The sequence below is a fragment of the Solanum verrucosum genome, unplaced genomic scaffold (genome assembly GCF_900185275.1).
Source record: "Solanum verrucosum unplaced genomic scaffold, falcon-dt-bn FXZP01000252.1, whole genome shotgun sequence".
NCBI lineage: Eukaryota > Viridiplantae > Streptophyta > Magnoliopsida > Solanales > Solanaceae > Solanum > Solanum verrucosum.
This window is the reverse complement of record NW_026019988.1, coordinates 1,773,371-1,798,153: the sequence shown is the minus strand read 5'-3', so window position 1 is coordinate 1,798,153 and position 24,783 is coordinate 1,773,371. Positions and strand designations below refer to the sequence as shown.

At 32.9% G+C, this 24,783-nt stretch overlaps 1 protein-coding gene across 1 annotated transcript in view; it reads right to left on the bottom strand.

The window, feature by feature from the left end:
* Positions 1-24,783, bottom strand: part of LOC125818788 (putative late blight resistance protein homolog R1B-14) — a 128,389-nt gene that overhangs the window by 20,605 nt on the left and 83,001 nt on the right. The window lies entirely within an intron of this gene.

The following is a 24,783-nucleotide window of genomic DNA, read 5'->3' as shown; positions in this document are numbered from 1 at the left end:
TTCTGGAAGAAAACAAAGAGAGAGAAACATAAAAGAAAAATGGATAAAATCTGATTTTTAAATTAATTTTAACAAATTGGAGTGAATTAAGGAAACTGAATATTCTTAATTAGTTTGAAATTCCTGAATTCATGCTAATTAATAATTATCTTAATTTAATTCAAACTTAAAAGCCATCCCTATTTCCGTTTTTTTCATTTTTTCCTTCAGAAATGTTTTATTTTATTTCTTTTTATCAGTTTATTCTTTTCGAATCAAATGTTTTTAATTATTAATTTTTTATTTTTTTTTGATAATATGTTACAACCTGAAATTTTTAATGTTATAACTTGAAAGTCTAAATCTACTGCTATAACTTGAAAATAGTACTATAATATATGTCATATATGAAATTTACTATCCTTAACCCTCTAAAAGACCAAAAAATGGGCCTGTTCCCATGACCCAATTCTTCCCATTAGCAGACCCAATTCAGCTTACCCAATACAATGCAATTCTTATTTCCTTTCCTCTAGCTCATTCTCATAATTCCAATATTCCAGCAACATCCCAGTAGCCCAACTTCCTCAATTCCATTTTTCTCCAATTGCCAGTCCAATTTACGTACAAAACCTAACAACATCAAACGACCCGGCCCACATACTTTTCACCCCAAAATCCAGCAATACCCTACGACCCCTATATGTCTTCTTCCTCACAAAGAACAATGATCGGTCGCATCGATCCGGCAATTCCGGAAAAAAGTCGTGTCCTCTCCTCTATCTCCTTATCCTCTCGTACAATAGCCGTTTGAGAATAGTGAGGTGTCGAAATCTCACACCTCACTCGCCTTTCACTTGAAATCGGACGATCCTCCTCAATCCGTTGAAGATTGTACAAATTGATACTATTGACAACTTTCAACGTTTTCCTTTCCAAGAAATATTTGAATTTTGAAATCCAATCTTCCTCACTGGTTACCCCCCAATCGATTCCATTCTCCCACTATAAATACTCCCATTTCATGAACGTTTTAAGGGGGGGGGGGGAGACAAAAAAAAAATACAGAGAGAACAGCCCCAAAAATAAAGAAGAAGAGAGTTTGAGTCTTTTCTATTCGAATTTGAAGTTATTTTATTTTTCGAAGCTCATCAAAATCTGCTCACAATGGTGGAAGTTCTTCGTGGTTAAGCTCGCCGTTCCAGTTGCTGCCCGAAAAAAGGTAACCTCACTTCCCTTTTGTATTCCGTTTCAATGTAGCATATTTTGTGAGTTCGATACTCTATGTGAAGATTGTTAACAAAAGTGTGTTGGTTCTATCCTTAGTTGACAGCCTTTTCGTATATTTTGAGCTAAGGGGGCGGGGGGGCGGGGGGGGGGGAGAGACAAAAAAAAAAATACAGAGAGAACAACCTGAAAAAGAAGAAGAAGAGAGTTTGAGTCATTTCTATTCGAATTTGAAGTTATTTTATTTATCGAAGCTCATCAAAATCTGCTCACAATGGTGGAAGTTCTTCGTGGTTAAGCTCGTCGTTCCAGTCGCTGCCCGAAAAAAGATAACCTCACTTCCTTTTGTATTCCGTTTCAATGTAGCATATTTTGTGAGTTCGATACTCTATGTGAAGATTGTTAACAAAAGTGTGTTGGTTCTGTCCTTAGTTGACAGCCTTTTCGAATATTTTGAGCTAATACTAGACTGTTGTTAAATATTTTAGCTGCTGTGATAGCTTAGGTATTAAGATATAAAGTCATTTTACTTATGCGATTTAGGCATTGTCTATGGAAAAACCTTAATGAAAAAGTGTGAAAATTATTATGTTGAGTTTATGTGCTTAACTTCTAGTTATTTAAGAAAGTTCGTATTTGCTTTCAAATCAGCAAAAATTGATTTGCTGCCTTTGATGAAATTATACCATTAAAGTTTGTTTTGTAGTAGTTCTTTAAGAATTAGATAATATTTTAATCTTCTCTTTCTCCAATCTTGTTTCATTATTTTGTTTTCCCTTGAAATTTACTTCCGGTTAATGTTCACATGTGTATGTTTTAAGTGTTGATCATGTTTAGGAGATTTATCTCTTGTTCACAATTAAGTCTCATGCTAGTGATAATTATGGGAATATCTCTTTGATTTTTTTTTTTTGTTTTCTTCTTTAATCCTCCCTTTAAGTGATGTATGTCCCTTGATATACATAATTCATAATTATTTAGGTCTTAAGCTCTCTACTGTTTAATTTAATAGAGAATTTGTGAGTTTATTAATATTTATCCTTTTTATTTACATGTGATGTGTATTTGAGTCCAAGGTGGACTCCTTTACGTGCATTCGAGTCGGACCGACACCAAACATCTCCATTTTTCTAGAGTCAGCCTTTATGCAAAGTTTGGAAGCTAGAATAGGGCTCTTGGAAGTCAAAAACGAAGGTGGAAAAAGGCAAATATACAAAGATATACAGCTGATATACATTAGTATGCATGCTGAATATAAAGGGTGAAGAAATGGACCAACAACCCAATTTTTCAGGCAACAATGAGTTAATGTCAAAGGGGGCCCAAATTCATTTCACCTTTACCTTTAAATTATTTAATTGTCTTTATTTATTGTTTGGTTTTCTTATCATTAACTCTAATTTTAGAATTGTTAATTAACTTAATTAGATTCCCCAAAAGATGAGTTATTTTCATTGTGTTGGTTTAATTTTAATATATTTCATGTTTTTGTGATTATTTATTTTATTAATCAAGTAGATTGGTCAAAATTTTATATCTTCAATTAAGTTAAACCTTTTGTTCTTAAAAGAGATGTTCTTTAATGCTTTTTGCTTAATCATATTTTACTCATTTTTAAAATTGTTTTAAGTTAAAGTACTTTTCTCAAATAAACTTTAAAAATGTTAGTCAAAACCTTTACAATTAATTAAAAAATAATAATGCTTACTTAGTCATTTTCTCAAAAAGTTTAGTCAATTAATTCAAAATGATATTCATGCTTTAATTTATTAAATTGGTTTAAATTATTATTTCAAAATGAATTAAATAAATTCTAATTAATCTAGTTTTATTAATATTTCAATCACTTGTATTTCAAGTCAAATGTATCATTTTGGATCCCTTCCTCTAAAAAAATAAAATGAAATAAAATGCGTCATTTATTTAATTATTTTCTTAATCAAATATATTATAAGTTATTAATTTTTATGTTAAATTATTATTTTTTCTAAAAATAGTCAAATATATTTTAATCAAGTCACAGGTCAACCGCATGTTAGCGGATACTTCGAATGTTTAAACCCTTCTCGAAGTGTAAATTGAACCCCGAATCCTTTTTCGTATTTTCAAATGATTTTTTCTGTTTAAATCTTTGAAAAATTATAAGTTTTCTTGATTTCCTTAAAAAATTAAGTGGCAACTCTTTTCTAAGTATTTCTCAAATTGTTTTATACTTAGAACATTTCAAAAAGTGATTTTTCTATAAATAGGAAAATCACGACACAAACACTAAATATTTATTAAAAAAAAACATTTGAATACTCCATACATAAAATTGTGTACAAAATTAATATTAAAAAATAGGCAAAAGTTTAGGAAAACACCAAACATGAGGATTCGTGCTCCATGTAAAAATACAAGGATGATTTTGAGTCTTAACCCAAAGATAAGAGACTATCTTGGGCATTTCCCCATTATTTAACCATAGTAATATAATTATTGTTATTATATTTAGCGATAATAATATAATATGGTTATCTATAATCTATAATACATATAAATATCGTTAAAGGTTCTAACGGCTCTAGATGCAATGATATTAACTTAACTGCCGCTAGGACTGTCTCAACAAGTTTGGGGGCCTAAAGCCAAACTACATAGCGAGGTCTTATTTTTTTTAGTTGTCATATATAAATTGAATAACTATAGCATACTCAATATAATCCTACAAGTGAAGTCTCGAAAAGGCTGGATATATGCAAACCTTATGAAGTAAGAATGTAAATAATGAAAATTTTTAATTGAAAAAAATATAACATAAAGTTAAAATAATACAACGTGACTCAAGAATTTAAAAGGCTTATATAATGATATTGAAATAGTTGCGCTCAATTTGATAAGTTGATATAATGATATTAAAGTATTGATTTGTTGCAGTGCTTGAAATTTAAAGAATACACCAAAAAATAAGTTTGATCTATTTATAAACACATAACAATATATTTTGCATAATGCAAAAGCTTTTATCTTTTGGCAGACTTCATAATATTCAATAATGAGAGGATAAAAATAAAAAGGGGAATATAAGAATAATAATGTGGGTTCATGATACTCGTCAACATATAATCAAGTCTACAAATAGGTAGCCACTAGCCACGTAAGAAAGGATACTACAGTTAACCAAACACTATTCTGTTTCTCAATTATTACAATGACCTCCACATAAAATAAAGTAAACAATTGGTAATATATATATATATATATAAAATAAATTGGGGGCCCTAAATAATTAGGGACCCAAGCGATTGCTTTAGTGGCCTTATGGTTGAGACGGTCCTAATTGCCGCTAAATAATTTTGCGGTAACAAATATTAGGGAACTTACATGAATATCACTACTTTAGGAAGTAATTACTTAGATACACTCTAGTTTGCAATGTTATTTATCTTATCAAATTTTGGTGCCTCCGGTCTCAAGATACATGTATCTCATGTACATGAGGTCAAATTTAAGTGTAGTTTGTTCTAGATACATTATATCCAAATGGATTCACGCATATCTGGGATACATAGAAAATCTTGCTCTCCTCTTTCCTCTCTCCGATATTGCTCACCACTATCCCATCTTGCTCACCACTCTCCCATCTCGCTCAACTTTTATTGCACTAAATGTCTCTTTTATTATAGTTCCACAAGTTATCTTTGTTCAGTTCTTTACGCTAAATCAATATTTGCATATATTGAATATGTATTCTCACATTTTATTTAACCATGGTTAATTATAATTGCATATTTTATCTCATATAAATTTGGTGACACGCTTCTATAAAAGTCATTAACGTCAACTATATGTAGGTAACTAGATTATTTTAATATTATCAATTGTAGATTAATGAAACATGGAAGGGTTAAATATCACTTTCATAACAACTCATCATTTTTAATTTCATATAAACTTTGACTCCCTATTTTTGCTGGTATATTAATTATTAAGGGCACATGATGAATAATTTGGAATTTAAGTTTGGAATTAATTTTATATTATGTCTGATTAAGGTTATAAATTTATTTCAGAATAAAATTGTGTTGTTAACTAAATAGTATAAATTTAATTATGAATATCTCATCGTATCTCATCAAACTTTTGATTATCTTACTCTGGTGAAATAAATTTATCTTAGAATCATAATTTCAAAATATTTTAATCGATGAACGGTTCAAATAATGAATTGAAAGCTCTTCCGAAAATTGATGAAATATTTTTGGCTTATTTATATCTATGATCGTGTAGACATATATACATTTATTGAGTTTGGTCCATATAAATTTGGATTAATTTTTTTAATTATTCTGGTCACTTAATTGTTTTTGACTTTATAAAATAAAAAAAATAGTGAGTAGATCGCGTAATTGTGTAGCGTTTTTCTTTATTGCAAACACATATTTATATATTCATTACATCCAAGCATGATGTGATTTGACTGTGTAAGCAAAGATGTAATTGATGGGAAAAAATGAAATTGGAAACTAACATTGGTTGTGTGTATTTATTTTTGAAAAATAAACAATTTTCTTACTTATATTTTAACTTATTGGCAAGTTAAAAGATATTGTTCCAAATACATTTATATAAGTATAATTCTAGGCTAAATAGTTCGATATCCAACGTGGAATTCTAGTAATTCTAATTGTTCAAACATACTTCGAATCTGATGATGCTTTGTTATTTTTGTATTTATCATTTTTCTTTGAGTATAATGACAGGATAATAACATTTCGCTGAAGTCCAAAAAGGAGGACGAAATATAAAATGTGGACAGATTACAAAATAAAATTGAAGTATAAAATGTTATAGAAAATAAATTTGATCAATTACAAATATCATAATCAACTCCAACTCTTATCTTATCAAGTTAAAATTACACAAATAAATTAATAGAAAAAGTAATCATCAAACTATAAGTATCAACAACTAGAAAATATATTGTACTGATCTAATGCCAACTTGTAGTATTAATTAATTAATGGGATATGAGATGGGCAAAGACTTTTAACAGCTCATAATTTATCTTTACCTAATTTTTTTGTTTTTCCCCCGGTGTTTGGAGGCCACATTGGAGTTCCGACTAAATTCGGATCGCGCACTGCAGGACCCATTCAGGGGTGGCCCTCCCAACAAGATTTTCTCCATACCCAAGGCTCGAACCCGAGACCTTTGATTAAGGGTGATACACTTCCATCAGTGCACCACAATCCATGTTGATATCTTTACCTAGTTATTCACATTCAGAATCACATGACACAACTTTTTTTTTTTGTTGGTAAAATACCACAACTTATTTCTATTGAGTTATTTATACTAAATCAATACATGCGTGCACGTAATAATGTATTTTTTAATATATTTTTTTATCATTTAATTATATATATATATTAATTATAATTAATTAATCATTATAAATTATATGTGTGCACGTAATAATATATTTTTATATAATTTTTTATCAATATATGAGTCTGATGTGAAGTATTTCGGCATAGATATTTTCTCTTCTCTATGGATCTTGGAGAAATTAAATCTACCCATCTAGAAGAGGTAGATATACCTCAAAATCTTGATTTGTTAAACAAATGGACTATTCCTAAAGTAAATATAAAAACCATTTATGACTATGGTTGGTTTGATAAAATCTCTAATAAACAATTGATAAAAACTACTGAACAGTCTTTGGCGTTAAATTCGTCTGAACAAACTATTTGTTAATTAAATAAGTGAGATATTGAAATATATAAATCTCAATATAAATTTTTGCATGTTGGTATGGTTCAGATTGCATTTAAACCATTAACTCTTAAATGGTTACCAGAAACGTTCTTAGCATTACGTGATGTGCGTAATTTAAATTTCCGACAATCTTTGATGGGTTCGATAGAATCTACAATCGCTTATGGCCCAGTATATTTTAATGCTCAGTCGAATTTGCAGTTATCTTTAACTGATTCTAATAAATTAGATGCTCTAACTTTAAATGTAAAGACGCATGGTTATAATTATGCACCTGAATGAATTAATTTGTTTATTGTATAGAATTTATTTTAAATTTCTTGCTACTCTGAATCCTAGATGTAAGTTATATGATACATCTGATCAAACTATTTTGCTAGAAACTAATTTCGTCAAATCTAAGGTCGCTACTAGAAGAGCTATAAAATGGGAAGAAATTAATTTTCCTACTACTTGGATTCTTGATTCAGTTATACCACCTGAGCATATGGCCTATGCGGTTACCAACTCTGAGTATTCTCATATCACTCAAAATTCTGATGGAAAGATTTGTATGCAGTTTGATGATAAAAGTGTCCCGTATAGTAGACATTCTTTTTCTAATAGAAAATTGTTGGCAATTCAGCATATCTCCCCGATTGAGCCTACTTATGGTCCAGCTCGAAATCGTGTTGCTTCTCTGCATACTTTATCATCCATTATTTTTGCAGAAAAACAAACAATTAAAATTGATCCTAAGTTAAATGTGGTTCAAGCAAAGGATAAATCATCTGATATTTCTGATAATGATATTCCTTCTGCATCCGAGATGGATTTTGATCCTAATAATACTTAATGATGAATGGACATCAAATTGATTTTAGTCTAGGTTCACTGGCAAGAAAATATATTCAAAATGAATTTGCAAGTGATAAATGGAATCGATTTAAAACTTGGTTTTTCGACACTTATAGTGAAGACGATTTAAATAATATTTCTCAAGAGTTTTATAAAACTTGTGCTTTTCATAATCCTATTATGTTTTTTGTACTTTGGTTTATAACCACTTATTTGCCTTTATTCATTAATGTTCTTGAGAGATCTTATAAGGATGAATCAGGCAATATAATTAAAACTATTTATCCTCCGCAAGCACCGTTCATATTACCTAATAATACTGGCATTACTTTTATTGTGTTTCAAAAATTTATTGATAATGATGTAGTAACAGTAAGTATCAATGAAATTAATAGTATTATGTCTCAGAATAATTATCTGGGTCTTTATGTTAAAGTTATTGGCGAACATATTTGTTCTCTTGACAAAAAATTAGATAATTTAACAAATTTGATTGTTCAAATTGATAATGAACTTAAATCTAAGAAACCCGTTTCTGAGCAGGCTTCTACGTCTAAACAACCTGATGTTCCAATTCAAAGACATCCTGAGATTCAGGATTTTATTCTTAGACCTCTTCATGATCTCGAAAAACTGCTTGATAAAAAGTTTTCAGAATTTGGTGCAAGTGCGAAACCTATAAGTCTTGCTGAAGATTTTGCAAACGAAATGGAAGCCACTTTTGATTTCAAGACGCAAGTGGAGATGGAAGTTAATAAACTTCGCGGATATCCAAAGAAGAATAGTGGTAATACTACTTATGCTAGAAAACCTAGTATTAAAACATATTATAACCCAGACCTACTCCTCAAGATGCCTTGATAGAGGAAAGAGATTGGAATCAGACTAACACTTCTTATAGTGGAAGTGAGATTTATGAATGGAATCTTGATGGTTTTGCAGTTAGGCAATTGACGATTCTTGTTCATAGGATGCTTATGTACGCTACAATCTGTAAGAGTGTTAATAACATTGATAGGACCATTTGCAAGATGATCATTCCAGGATTTACCTGCCAATTGAGAGGCTGGTGGGATAATTATATGACTACAGATGCAAAAGCAGCAGTGATAAATGCTAAAGCTGCAAACGGAGAGAGTGGATAACTTAGGTTTTGCCTTATTTAAAAATAGGGAAGACGCTGTTTATACCCTAGTCTTAACTATTTTAGAACATTTTAGTGGTAGATTTACCAATCAATATGAAACCATTAGATCCTTGCTGAATGGTCTTAGATGTAGACTTTTGGGCGAGTTTAGATGGTACAAAGATACTTATTTGAGTAGAGTCATGGAACTTCCAGAAAATGGATTAGAATTCTGGAAAGCCAAATTTATAAATGGTTTACCTCCTTTATTTGTGGAAAGAGTTAAAAAGACTGAGAGATCCGCAAGGGATTATTCCTTATGGAACTTATACTTATGGAAAGCTTATAGGAGCTTGTACTCAAGAAGGCATAAATTTGTGCAATGAGTTAAAATTGTCAAGACAGCTTAAGCTTGATAAGCTGAGAGAAAGATCTCAATTAGAAGACTTTTGTACCCAGTTTGGATTACCGGATACATCTAAAGGTGCCAAGATTGAGAATTCTAAATCAGAACTTCATAGGTCTCATCGGAAACGAAGACGATCTAGACGAAGGTCTAGAGAATAAAGAGAAGAAAGGAAAGCTCAGCGTAAATCTAATAGATTTACCAAAAATAAATCTAGAAGAGATCTTGCAAAAATTAAGTGTTATAAATGTGGGAAATTTGGTCATATTGCTCCGAATTGTAAGCTTGAAAAGCTTAAGACCCTAGAACTCGATGAAGATATTCAGGAAAAGATTTATAGTTTTTTATATACTTCGGGTTGTGAATCAGATTATGATGATTCTGATGCGAGTTATGCTACTGAAGAAGATCAACCCGAATCTTCGAATAAACCCCAGCAAGATACAACTAATGCATGTAAATGCCATGGTGATATTTGTTATTGTGAAAACGATGAATTTTACAAATTACAATCTCAATTTGAAGATATGAATTTATGCACTATTTCTTCTGATAATGTGATTGAACTTTTAAAAGAAGTTACCGATAATAATTTGCGTTAGAAAATTATTCAGCTCGCTGCTAGTAAAACTAGTTCTTCTAATTCATCTAATATTAGTGAAAAATTGAAAAATGAATATGAATATTCAGCCCCTTATTCCCTGTCTGAAGTTCATAATAGACTTTCTTCTAAACAAACTATTATGGTACGTGATACTTCGTTTGATGATTTAAAAGAAGAAATTGAATATTTAAAGCATGAAATTAAATCTATTAAACAAAATCAGATTATTCATGATCACCGGATTACTCAAATTAAAGCAATTCATGATAAAGGTAAGAATATTGCTAAAGGGGAAGATAATTCTTTGGCAACAACTATAAACACTGATCCTAAACATAATATGTTTTTAGGAATGATGCAAATTGTTACAGCTCATAAATGGTATGTTAAATGCACTATATTAATTGATAATACTTTTTCTATAACTGATATTGCTATGATTGACAGTGGAGCAGATGTAAGCTGCATTCAGGAAGGTTTGGTGCCTACCAAATACTTTAAAAAAACTACTCATGTGGTTAAATCTGCTTCTGGGCATGCTTTAGATATAAAGTATAAATTGCCTAACACTCGTATTTGCCAGAATAAAGTTTGTATTCCACACTTCTTTTTCCTGGTAAAAAATCAGTTATACCCTCCTATTATTCTTGGAACTCCTTTTATAAATACAATTTATCCTTTTACTAAAATAACTGCTAAAGGATTTTCGACTACTTATAAAAATCAAGATATTAGTTGTACTTTCATCACCGAGCCAATTTCTCAAGACATAAATGCTTTAATTGATATGAAGCAAGAGCATGTTGATTCATTACAGCTAGAGATATTTAGCATGAATATTTTCGATGCTTTAAAATCTACTAAAGTACAAGAAAATATTAAATTGATTTCAGAAAAAATGGCCATTGATGTTTGCGCTGATCATCCAAGTGCTTTTTGGAATCAGAAAAAGCATATTGTAACTCTTCCTTATGAAGACAACTTCTCAGAGAAAAATATTCCTACAAAATAAAGACCTTGTCAGATGAACACCGAATTGGTCGAATTCTGTAAAAAGGAGATAGATAACTTATTACAAAAAGGACTGATAAAGCCTTCAAAATCTCCTTGGTCTTGCACTGCGTTTTATGTCAACAATGCAGCAGAAAAGGAACGCGGTGTTCCCAGGTTAGTTATAAATTATAAACCTCTAAATACATATTTAAAATGAATTAGGTATCCTATTCCAAATAAAAAAGATTTATTAACCAGATTATACGATGCTAATATCTTTTCAGAATTTGATTTAAAATCTGGATATTGGCAAATTCAAATCTTTAAAGATCATTCATATAGAACAACATTCAATGTTCCGTTTGGACAATACGAATGGAATGTAATGCCATTTGGTTTAAAAAATGCTCTTTCTAAATTTCAAAAAATTATGAATGATATTTTCAATCCATATTTGGATTTCATCATTGTTTATATTGATGATATTTTGGTTTATTCAAAAACTTCAGAGATGCATATTAAGCATTTAGATATTTTTAAGAAAATAGTTATACAAAATGGTTTGGTGATTTCTAAACCAAAAATAAGTCTTTTTCAAACAGAAGTCAGATTTTTAGGTCATCTGATTTGCCAAGGGAAGATAACCCCTATACAATGATCTATTGAATTTGCGTCAAAATTTCCTGATATTATATTTCCCCATTTTATAAGAATTTATCTCGCGATTTAGCCCCCTTATATGACAGGCTAAAAAAGGATCATAAGAAACCTTGGATTGATAGTTTCACTAATTTAGTTAAAACTATTAAAGAAAGGGTTAAATTATTGCCTTGTTTAACTCTTGCTAATCCAGCTTGACCAAAGATTGTTGAGACTGATGCGTCCAATATTGGTTATGGTGGAATATTAAAACAAATTAATCCGCATGATAATAATGAATATCTAATTCGTTTTCATTCAGGTAAGGGGAGCAATGCTCAGAAAAAATATGCAACGATAGCTCATGAAATGTTAACTATCGTAAAATGTGTTCTAAAATTTCAAGATGATTTATATAATCAGAAATTTATAATAAAAACTGATGCTCAATCAGTTAAATATATGTTTGATAAAGATTTTAAACTTGATGCTTCTAAATTAATGTTTGCAAGGTGGCAAGCGTAGTTAGCCCCTTTTGATTTCGAAATTCTATATAAGAAAGGAAGTGATAACTCCCTCTAGACTTCATATCCAGAGAATACATACAAAATGAGTACCGATTCTAGTGATTCCGAAAATTCTGAACTTGGTGATATCCCCATCTCCTTATTCTTTACTGAAAAAAGATTAATTACTATATTGAAAGTTCTCCCTCTCAATAGGGATCTGAAAGAACTTATTTGTTGGAAGATTATAGATGGAATGATAATAGACTTATTCCAACAAATCGGAGAAGCAAATAATTATATTGATGTTTATTGGGAATAAATTTTGATGTTTTGTTTGTAGGATGGAACATCCTTGGATAACTAAGGGACAAGGAAGGGGCAATAGCTCTCGAGGGAGGGGAAGATCGTCCCCAAGTTCATCGAGATCATCATATGGATCTTCATCAAATACTCCTATAATACAAAAAGGAGGAGTGAGTTTATATAATTTAAACTCAAAGGTGCATGAAAAAGCTTCGTCATCAATCCATCTGGAAGATATTCCAGAAAATAATTCATTATATGCTCAACTACAAGCATATTTATCACAAAAGCAAAGTAATACTTTTGCTGAAATAACCAAAGAAGAGGTTGATGATATGAAAACCTACGAAAAGGTGGAGAAAAGAGAAATGATATTTCTCTTAGAAAATGTTGATATACACAGAAAAGAAGAACCATGGAAAATATTCCAAAGGTATTTATTGAATGGACTTTATTTCCCGGGTGAGTCATACAAAACTCGGACCTATTACGAAAATCTTTGGATAAGTATGGGTGTTGAATTTGAACACTTTTCGGGATATAATACAAGTGCGAATGTTTATAACTTTTCCAAAATGATTACAAAGCAAATTATTGCCATTGAAGATTGGGGTATTTCCACAATGACCGAAAGAGAATTTAGCCTTAATAAAGTCACTGTGAAATTTACCTATTGAGATTATATCCAAGCCTTTAATAAAATTCTTTGTTATAACAATGAGAGACATAAACATACTTGGTTTATCAAAGTATGTGCAAAAATATTTGTTAATCCTTTACCAAATTGGTTTTTAAATTGGTGGTCATACCACGGGCCAACTATAAAGATATTGCCCGAACCATTTCTAAAGTTATACAGAGAATGGACAAAAGTTTCTCCAGACCTCAACAAGTTATACCAGCAGGAACACATCTGCTATTTGCAACAAATTGAGCAGATTTATTTCTTCATAGAATTTTTTGTGCCATGGATTCATAAGTGGGTTCCAGAAGTAGATTTTACTGAGGAACAAATTCCTTGTTTATACCGGACTTATTATAATAACTTTTGGGACAAGTTGATGAAGAAAGACCCCCAATCAAAGGCAATCTATGGACAAGAATTACTGGACTTAATTTCTAAAACTGTCTAGGAATATAAAACAATTCCTCATAAAGGAATAATGGTTGATTCTTCTGTGAGTCATATGGCAAGAAAAATTTCTAATCAGGATGAGGAAGATCAAACTGAAATGATTAATAAATATTTAGAAGAAGTAAGGAAAAATCTGCTAAGTAATATACCCATTACGCAAAATCAGATTCGTCAATGCGTAGTGAAACAAATGATGATATGCATGAAGCTCAACCATATGAAAAAGATGAGCTGGAAGATGCATTGAAGAAATCCGAAGATTATTTGGCAAAACTAAAGGACAATCTTAGCAGATAAGCACTATCAACAGGAGATAAGCACTACGGGACAGTAAAAGGCCCGAGCTACTGTAGCAACACTGTAGCTTAACAGTAGATACACTGTTACTAGGACCTAGATAGGGGGCCCAGGATCCTGTACAAAGATGCTTTCTTTTCCTATAAATAAGTTTGTTTTTCTTTAATTAAGGGCAGGTTTTAGAAACCCCCTCTCCTTAAATTTTCTCTCTCTCTCTTGTAAAAATTCTCTAGTCTTGTAAGTTTGCCGTTCTTTGGCCGGAAGTTTAATAAAGGTTGTTGTTCACAACAAGGTACTGCCTTTTATTTATCTGCTTTATTAATTTATATTCTCCGATCTAAAGCCGTGACTATGTCCGGCTAAAGAATTTTATCTATGTTGGAAAACTAACTTCATATTTATATATATCATGAAAGATCTAGACTTTATCAAAATATGAATAGATTTTTATATAAGTTTTTGGCTTGGTTCCGAGATGGTGGTACAGTCAGATTCAATACAACACATTAGTGGTTTTGTCTTAGTGACTTCGTCTAGCCAGCCGTGGTCTTAGCCCGATAAAAGAAGAATGAAAAGGGCGTCTCATACCCTGTTAGAACTGCTAGACACATGGGCTTCACTAACAATATGTATTTGAATCTCGATAGACCCCTTGGTTGGGTAAAAGGATCAGATTCTTCCATACAGTCATTAAATTATATAAAATTCTGTATATATTTCGATTCGACTTTATTTAATGAATTCGGATGGCAAACAAGCTAGATCGAAGATGATCGCGCGGACTACCGCTCTTCATTTTTTATCATCCAAATTTCATACAGAAATGCTTCAAACTTGCCTTTTAATGAAATAGAAATGGTTCAGAAATTTGTCCTTCTTTCCATCTATTGAGTCAAAAATATCCTTAATGTATTGAAAATAGTTCAAAACACCCATAACCTATTAGAATTGGGGTCGAACCTACAGGAAGTGGTACGGTATGTAATTCAATTAGAAAGTGAAGATTGTGTTCTAATTGACTATAGGAGTAAACATTATCGAATAAAAGCAACGTAAATTAAGGGATTTGACAACAAATGTCAGATGAGGGGATTAAGTATGCCAATTAACAACTACAACAATTATGAAAATAGGGGAGTGATCAGTAGAGAGGGATTCTCGGGGATGTGATTGATTAAAGGCTAATTTCGCTATTTAATCTCAGTGGGTAGGCCAGACTATAGATGCAATAACTTTCTCTCGAACAACTATTACGATTCAAGCGAGTTCTCTTGAACCTCGACAAGCATAACAATATAAGCCGCCCAATACCTCAATTTGTCTACTTTCTCGAGCTAGATAGGTAGGATTGAACTAAGATTCACTCTCTCTCGCTAAACCCACAACAATTAATTTCCAATCACTACAATCATCAATTGATAACCTTAGTTGTAGAACCTCTTTCTCAAGCAAGCCCAAAACACTAAGTTAGAATTGCATTTGCAACTACAATTCATAAGTTAATACATAACTATCAATAAAACCCACTTCATAACAACATTTAAATCATTAAACAACAATACACATAAGCTAAATAAGACAAATAATCATATGATCACACCCCAAGAATGGAGGTTTTAGCCACACAACATAAAACAGAAGAAACAATTACCAATTATGTTATCCATCAACTGGTAATGATTCTCAAGTCTCTACAATGCTTCAAATCAACCGAAATTGAAAACTCACTCAAAAATTCTACTCAAAAATTCCAAAGCTAGTCTTAAGGATGAAGAACTCAAGGTCAAACTCTTAAAACACTTGTTTAGAACGTGGAAATTTCGAAATTCTCCAACCTCTCCTTTTCCACACTTTTGAAAATTTACATTTATACTCTTTAAATTTTTTGCCTTCAGGATCAATCGGAGAAGTAAGTCGAGGGTCACTGACTAGGTCAGCGACGCGTCAATTGTCACTCTCCATCGCCTTCTTGCCTTGTCTCTTCAAGCTCAGGCTTTTGTAATTTTAGGAGATCAGGAACTGAATCGCCGATTCATTCGGCGGTTCGCCGACTGCCCATCTACATATCCAAGTAGGCTTGTCACCTAGGGCTGGCAAGATGGAACTTTTGGCGAGCTAAATAGCCACTCGACGGTTGTTTAAGTGGTCTTGGCAATCACCAGGACCTCCTTTCTTCAACTTCTTCAGCTTTTTCACTCCTTTTTGCCTGGTAATGTCTTTGCCTTGCTCTTTTGCCTTCATTGCTGCAAATCAACACTTTAACGTCAGTTTAGAGCATAAATAAGACATTGAGGACAATAAAACTATGAAAACAAATCCCTAAACGAGTCGAAATCTCAGACTCATCAACACCCCCAACTTAAACTTTTACTTGTCCTCAAGTAAAACTCAAGTTCAATCAGTTCAATAAGGATGTCTATAAATAATGCTACTCAAGACTCAATATGATTGCACACACGAGGTTCAAACTACTCATGCAATATTTAATTGTGCACTCTAAGTTTCAAATTGCGACTTAACCATTATCAAATGGACTCAAGCTCACAATGCTTGCTTCAAATACAAGTTCAAGCTCAACAAGAGTGTTCGAATGCCCTCACAAAAAAAATGATTCCATCTTCACACAAAGATCATCAAATTTTAGAATGTAGGAATCACAAACAACTCTAACTCTCTCAAGGATGGACACATGCAAGATTTTTCCCCATAGGCTTGCCCGTATTTTCCAATCAGCATAATGTTGAACTCAATCAAGATCACAAAGGTCTTTCAAGGCTTGAAACGGGGCTGAGGGTAATGGTATGATCATTTAGGCTTAGTGACTTCTACCTTCCTGAAGCATGGCCTACATTTCATTCTTTCACTTTTTCTATCACACTTTTGATTTACAAAATTTACACCATATTCTTTTAATCAAGCCTCATTGGATACCCCATTTCATTTGCTTATTGCACACTTTATTTCAACAATTCTTTCTCTTTTTCAATCTTAGTCTTCTTTTCATTTCTCTTTTTTTTATATGGAGGGTTTCCATCTTTTTCAACAAGATCTTTCAAGGGTGAATTTCTCAACCTTCTTGATTTTCCTCCTTTTTTACCACACCCCTTACTTAGGTTTTTGGCCTAAGTTGGCTATTAAAAATAACCAATGCATCATGAAGATTTTAGGTGGGAAAGAAAGGGGTTATTTTTGTTCATGGTTTATCCAAGGAGAAGGGTAGGCTCAAATGGTGTCAAACTAGGTTCGCACTCTCACAAGGTGGTCACAAAGAGGTATAATGACAAAAATTGTCTCACTCTCCACAACTTGCCTAAGATCATCTCTATCATTCACTCACATTAGTCAATTTGACCAACGGGGCAAGTTCTACGTTTTACCAAGCATGCATCTCAAGACAACCTCACCACACACGAAATTCAACACAATCATCAAACAAGACTATACCATTTTTTGCAAGCATGCAATGATCATCACAAGAGTTCAACCTCAACAACTGTGTTAATCACAATGAGATGCTACGAGTTCACACATGACTTATGCAACTCAATTTGCCTCATCAGATTTGCACACATATGTCGTTCAAACAATAGCACTATTCAAGTCATCGGTATTGATCACAACTGACACTCAAAATTGCAAGAGAACAACCACATTCACATTAAAAACAATGGACCACAAACATATATATATATATATATATATATATATATATATATATATATATATATATATATATATAAACACAACATCATAATCAGCATTCACAATACAAAAGCACCAAATATTCACAAAACAGCCCAAAAGAGGTAGGTATGGAAATACCTCACCCCGCCAAACTAATCTAGCAATTGTCCTCAAATGCGTAAAAATAGTAAAATTGTTCGAAAGTAACAGAAAAAGAGTCAAAAGAATCAACCTGTCAGGCTAAGCCTGGGGTGAACTCTGCATGTCAGTGATTCCATCTGTCGGAGCATCAATGCCCTGTTCATTAGCATCCTTGGCTTCACTGGAGCCCACCATCGAGGTATTTCTCAAAGACGCCTCCATAACTGACTAGATCATAGCTCTCTCAAAATCTGCTAAATCATTATACATAGCTTCCTCACGAACACCGAGCTCCTTCTCATCAATTTCAGCCTCAAACTCAGCGTCAACTGTCACCATAGCAACATCTCCGGTCGTAGTAGCTGGAGGAATCTCAGAACTGGGTGGAGCATCAGTGCTTGGAATGTCGGGGATCTCTACTGTGCTGAATAACATCGATAGATCAGTAGACTTTAGCTTGTCCACATCCTTCCTCATCCCAATAATATCGGCCTTCAAGGTCGTCACAGTAGCAGAATCACCCCGTCCCTGCTCACAAGCCTCAAATCTCACTGTAAGGGCATCCAAAGCAAATATATAGGCCTCTATTAACCCATGTGCTCTCTCAGCTCAGCCCTAATCGGAGCCAGGGGAACAATAATATCTCGCTAAATTAATTTATTTTGATTAATTAAATTGACCAATGAACCTGAATTAATCATTTAATTTTCCTATGTTGATACTTTCAAGACTATTATTTTGAAAGGTAAAATAGGAAGAATAGTATCATTTATGTATTGTTTTTATACAATGACTAATATTAAGGACCATCTATTTTTCGTAAATGGGACATATAAATATGAACGGAGAGAGTTATACTCAATAAACAAGCAAATATGACTAAAAATTACCGAAGAACACCATTACAAAAGGTTCAACTTACCAAAGATGAGAGCTTTGAACTTGGGGAAAAAGATTGAAAAAAATAGATGATGATTTGAGAGGAGTTTAGGACGATGAAAAGGTTGTATAAGTTAATGGAAGAGATGTGTATGGGGAAGAGTAACGTATGATTACAATGGTTCCATCTTTCAAGAATAGAAGATGTTTTTGAAAGATGAAAACCCCTTGCACTTGGAGAAGAAGAAAGACCAGAACAAATATTCAGAAAATTGTGCCCCGATTTTCATCAATAAATAATATATTTTAAAAATGTATTGGGATTATTATATATTTTTGTAAACTTATATATTTTCCCCAAGTTTTAAAAATAATAAACAAGCTTATGACCCCACATTCACAAATATACCCTAAGTTTTAAAAAGGCCAAAGAGACCCATGACCCCACAATTTTTCCCTTTTAAAAAGCCTAGCCCTAGAAAATAAAGCAAAAACAAATTAAGTGGGTATAAGCTAAATTAAGTTTTGTTGGTGGGTACAATACCAAATCTTCTCTAGTTACTCGGGTCCCCCACTACCTTTCCAGTTGAAAGAATTTTGGCATTTCCTTTTTTAAGTAGTGGTTGCAGCTCATGAAGGATCCTAATTTTCTCCAATTGTTTTGCTTGTTCATCATTTCTCTTTGTTTTATACCTATTTTACAAAAAAAAATTGTGCCCTTGCATTTTGCACTCGAAGTATTTCGGGACATGATATATAGTAGTGAATATTTATCATATTTGACCTCATTTCTCCCATTTCTGGATTTTCTATATTCATCTGCACCGTCGTAGGAAATTTGCCTTTGAGATCTACCAACACCTTCACACGTGCACAACTATGCCTTGTTGCTTGATCGAAATGAATTGGTTTACCAACTGCCGCAACAATTGAAAATAAACATTCTTTCACAAAGAAGGTTGACAAAAGATTAGGAAATGAAAACCATGCCATGGCCATAGCTGTCTCTTCAGAAACCTTGAATCTAGAATCATAAATAAGAGTACGCATCAAATATGGATACCCGTCTTTGTAATTAATGTTGAAAGCCCCCTTCGAGATCATGTTAACATAGTCCTCATGTTTGGTCAGTCTAATTAGAATATGCATACTATGTAGCAATCCTATTTGAAAACCACCCTTCAATTTTCAATATGAGTCTTCTGAATCACTTCTATATCCGTCCATTTTACTTGTGGTACACCTTCCATTTATGTGATCTCCTTCTTTAAAGAACAAATCTCTAGAGTCTCATTATCATCATTAACATTCAAAGTGTCTACAAATATTTTCTCCTGAGGCAAGTTAGGGCTAACAGTTGATATATCTTTCAACGTTGGGGGTAGGATTATTGGAAGCAAAGGGAAATCAGAGTTTAGAAGGATGGAAGCCGCATGTCGCCACCATGAACTAGGTTTTGTGTTGAGCATCTTCTTTCATGCACTAGGAATTTCCTTAAAGTGGTTAATCTGAAAATCTGTTGTTACTTTATTGTGTCAAAAATACACTTTTTCTAATAATCATAATAAATTTTTTTTTGTAATTAAATTATTATTCTTAAAGAACCCTTTCTTGTTTCTTTTCTTTTGAAATTCTTTTAACTTAAAAAACATCGGAAGTAATATTTTCTTAATCTCATTTTATTATAATTTAAATAGAATAACGTCATGTAATTTTTAAATAATATCATAGTAACTTCATCTTTAATTTTATTTAGATAATGATAAAAATATGTTTTCCCTAATAAAATAAAGTATAATTTTTTTCTTAATCTTCTTAAAATTGATTAAGCAAATATTTTACATGTATCACAACTGTGGAAATATCATTCTCTTCCATGAAGTAGATAAAAACTGAAGTATGAAATAACATTGGTGATTGCTATTCAAATGATTGTTTAGTTTGTTACATAGTACGTGATATATTTACAAATGTAAGTAATAATGCTCTTATTGACCGTTTTCAAAATATGTAAACTTATCGAGAATTATTATAAATGAATAATATATATTTATAGTAAAATTAATTTTAAAATAATTATGCTTTGTAGAGTTTGCGCGGAATTGAAGGCTAAGGTTGGTTTAATGATCTAATCAATGTGTCTACTTGACATCATTAAATCTAAATCCTGGATCCGCTCTGATTGTATTGTATTGTTAATTTAAATACATTAATTATTTTGATTTTTACTTAAATTGTATTGTATCTGTAACACCCTGTATCCGAAAACAGACCAACCAACAGATTTCCAGAAGTTGCAGGTGCAACCCATGGTTGCCACCCACGGACCGTAGGGTGACCCACGGTCCGTTCTGGTGGTCCATGGATGGCGACCTGCAGCCCTCCCCAGAACAGGGTCGTGGGTCAGCCCCCAACTTTCAGTCCCAGAACCCCCCCCGAAAATCTAGCTAAGGGTCAGCCTACGCCAGGACCCACGAACCGTAGGTCAGGCCACGGTCCATGGTCCAGGGCCGTAGGTCAGACCCCTAAAATTCGACTCTCTAAAGCCAAACGACGGCCGACCAGAATGGACCGTCGGTGACCCCGACAGCTTTTAAGTCAAGGGTTGTTTGGTCTTTTCTTTATGCGTTGAACCCCTAGAATACATCGTTTAACCCCTAAGCTACGTGGATTTGGTCAGTTTTTGCCTAGTAAACTAATTAGAACCTAACCTAATCAATTATTCACCAAAATCAAGCAAAAACTTAGAGCAAAATAGAAAAGAAAGTTGAGCAACCCTAGTTCAAGAACGAAACGAGTTTTCATCAGTTCCATCCCCGAAATCGAAAGATTTATCCGTGGAATTCATCACCAGGTATGTGGGATGTCACTGGTGGATTCCTTTCATCCACTAGGTCCCTAAATTTCAGTCAGAATCTTGATTCCTTTAAAATTATCTAGACCTAGGGTTTCTTGAATGTTAGAAATTGTTGGGGTTTAGCTGTTAGAATGATCAAAGAAGATTATCATATTGTTGCTTAGTTTCTTGTATGATATTCAGAACCCTAGCTATATAGTTCTTTTAGTTCATGAATTACATATGCTAGGTCAGTTATTTCAGATATACATGCTTCAGTTTACGAATGTCACATTATCAGTTATAATTGTTGCATTCTCAGAGTTGGCATGTCAGTAATTGAGTTATCAAGTACTTCAACATTTCAGTCATAATATTGCTTATGTCATGACCCGAGAGCACCCCCTAGTCGTAACCGGCGTACTCGACCTCTCGGAGGTCTAATACAAGCCTCTTAGCATTCATTCATCACATAAAACTAAAAACCATAATGAATTAAAAACTTTCTTTACAAAGAAGACATTTCATTAAAAATAGTAAGAGGAAGACTTCTAGACTTTATACACTTATGTCTCAAACCATCTAATACTTTGAATACAACAATGGGATTAAGCCCATACAAAACTTAAGCAAATACTAGAAAGACATAAAAAAAAGGACATGTAGGGTATTGTCCTCGAATCTATGAGGACTCACCAAGTCTTCATCTTCAACACTTAGAAACCTACCAAGTAGCCATGACATGTCACCATCTCCAAATCCCTACACTTTAGTCAAAAAGGGAAAGAAAGGGGGTTAGCACAATTAAGTACTAAGTATGGAGACCATGCAAGAAAATATGCACAACGGACATTTACAAGAAATGTATGCTTTCATATCATTTTGATAAAACCTTCACGTCACAAGTATAAGAGACATAATACAAGTCAATGTTCACATATAAAACCACAGCCAACCATATACATACTCAACATATATTCATATACAACCCATGCTTAACTTTAAAGGAACACATGCCATTTCATTACCATATGACCTCTACCTAATATAACCTTAAGACACACTTGAGTAAGACAAGAAGTGACCGCCCATACAACCTCTTCAAGCACACTTAAGTGTTCCTCAAGATTACCTTAGATAAGGACATTTCCTTTACAACATAACATCACTAGGCCAACATTCTTTAAGAAACTATTTAGGAGACATTCAAGCACATAAGGGGACTTTCATATAATAGTCGTTAGACTTAGGGAACTCACTTTAGTATCTTCTAAGTCTACTCGTGCCATGTATAGATAACATCCCATACTACTACCTACACGTTGTAGAACCTATCCAATAACTAGAGTGCACATCCCACATGATGGGAATAGGCATAACCGACATAGACCATACTAGCTAGGTATGGAATCCGGAGTCTATCCTACTCCGTGGAGGTTGTTCTACTTGCCAAAGGTAGAACTAGTAAGCAACCCATGTAGGCACATGGTTTAAGAGATGTCCAAGGAAGTTCATTGTGCCTAATCTCATACTCAACTAGGCCACCTTCCTAACCACATCCACTCGGTGCTAGCCTTGTTACCCATAGAGTATTCAATCACATATATACTTAGAGAGGGTTCCTTTTCTAGTTCAACCAACTCATAGTACCTCTTCCCAAGAAAGGCCCCATTTCTTAGTCATGGCCAATCAAGGTTCATAAGGATAGCTCATTTGACTTTCTTAGATAAGGATTATCATGCCGTTCCGGCTCTATCCATCTCTAAGTCTATCATCTCACTCAAGAAGGGAACTTCGCCCTAAGGCCCATCCTTCAAGGTTATACATTTACTTAGGAAAGCTAGACTTATGAAAGGGCACCATTTCTTAGTTCTGCCGATTCAAGTCTTGGCCTAGAATTCCTCTTTTAGCATTTATAGAAAAGGCACCATTTCTTAGTTCTAGCCCGCTTCACACATTCATGCATTCAAGACTTTAAGTAACAAGGAGAGACACTTTAGTCTACCAACCAACTCACAACATTATCATCTAAGGATACTTCATAATCCAACATCATTTCATATATACATCATGAGAAATCATACTTTAAATCACAATGCTATACACTTTACATAGGATCATCACAAGATCACATAAACTCATTCACATCATGCCTTCACATATAGCTTCACATAAAACTTTACATATAACTTCATATAGGACTTTAGATATAACCTCATTTATATATAAAAACAAAACAATACAACAATACTCATACAATGCCCTTCATGGCCACAATCATAATTCCAAAGCAACAAGCAACACTTCCACCAAAGGTGGATCCAACCTAAGAAGCAATTATAGCAATATTAAGAGATCAAGCCATCTTACCATTCTCCAAAGCCATAACCAACATTACTCATTTCCCTACTAATTCAACATTATTCATAAAATAGGTCAACTTACCATCCTTTCCAAGCCACAATCACCATCCTTAATTCTCCATAATATCACAATAGAATAACATAGATAATAGTAGAATTTAGCTATACAATACAAGCTAAACAAAATCCAATAATCAACATAAGGACCGATTCACTATTTGCCCATTCAAGGCTCAAATCTCATATCCTTCAATTCAACATCAATTCTTCACAATTCAACATATAAAATACCATATATGAACAGCCCATACCATACTCAACACAATTCTATAATCATCTACTCAAAATCAATACACCCACTTTATGGTGAAATTTAGAGAATTTGAGTAAACATGGGTTCATGGAGATTTATTTCTAAAAACCATTAATAATCATTAATAACAATATAAATCATCATTTAAAACCATTTTATGCAAGAACCCATGCTAGAATCGAAATTAGGACTTTAGGGTTTTTGAAGAACTTTGAAACTACTTTGAATTGGCTCTTTGATTAAAAACGGAATCAAAGATATAGAGTCCCCATACCTTAATATTGAAAAAGCCCACGAAAATCGATGAAAGAAGCCTCCAATTTGAAACCCTAGTTCTTCACCCTTCTTCTTCCTTGAACTTGAGAGAAATATTTGAGAGAGGGAATGATTTTGGAAATTCTAATTTGAAGAATGAAGTTATAACCCTCATTTAAATGATCTAATATACCTAAAATAATAAAAACAACTTAAAAATAAATGCCCAAACTAACCCTCACTTAGTTGGACCTTTTTTTTTTAACAAGCTATTAATGCATAAAACCCATGTGAGGCTCTACTTTATCCTACTTCATTTTGAGGGGCGTTACAGCTTATATACATTCTAATTGGGAGTTGGCTTAGACCGAGTGTACAATGGTTCAACATACCCAAATAGTCCCAAAACTGCGAGCCCCCATAGGTTTATAAGCCCCCTCTATGGGGATTACATTTTAGTGATCACGCCAGTCATGCCTCTATACCTCTGGCAG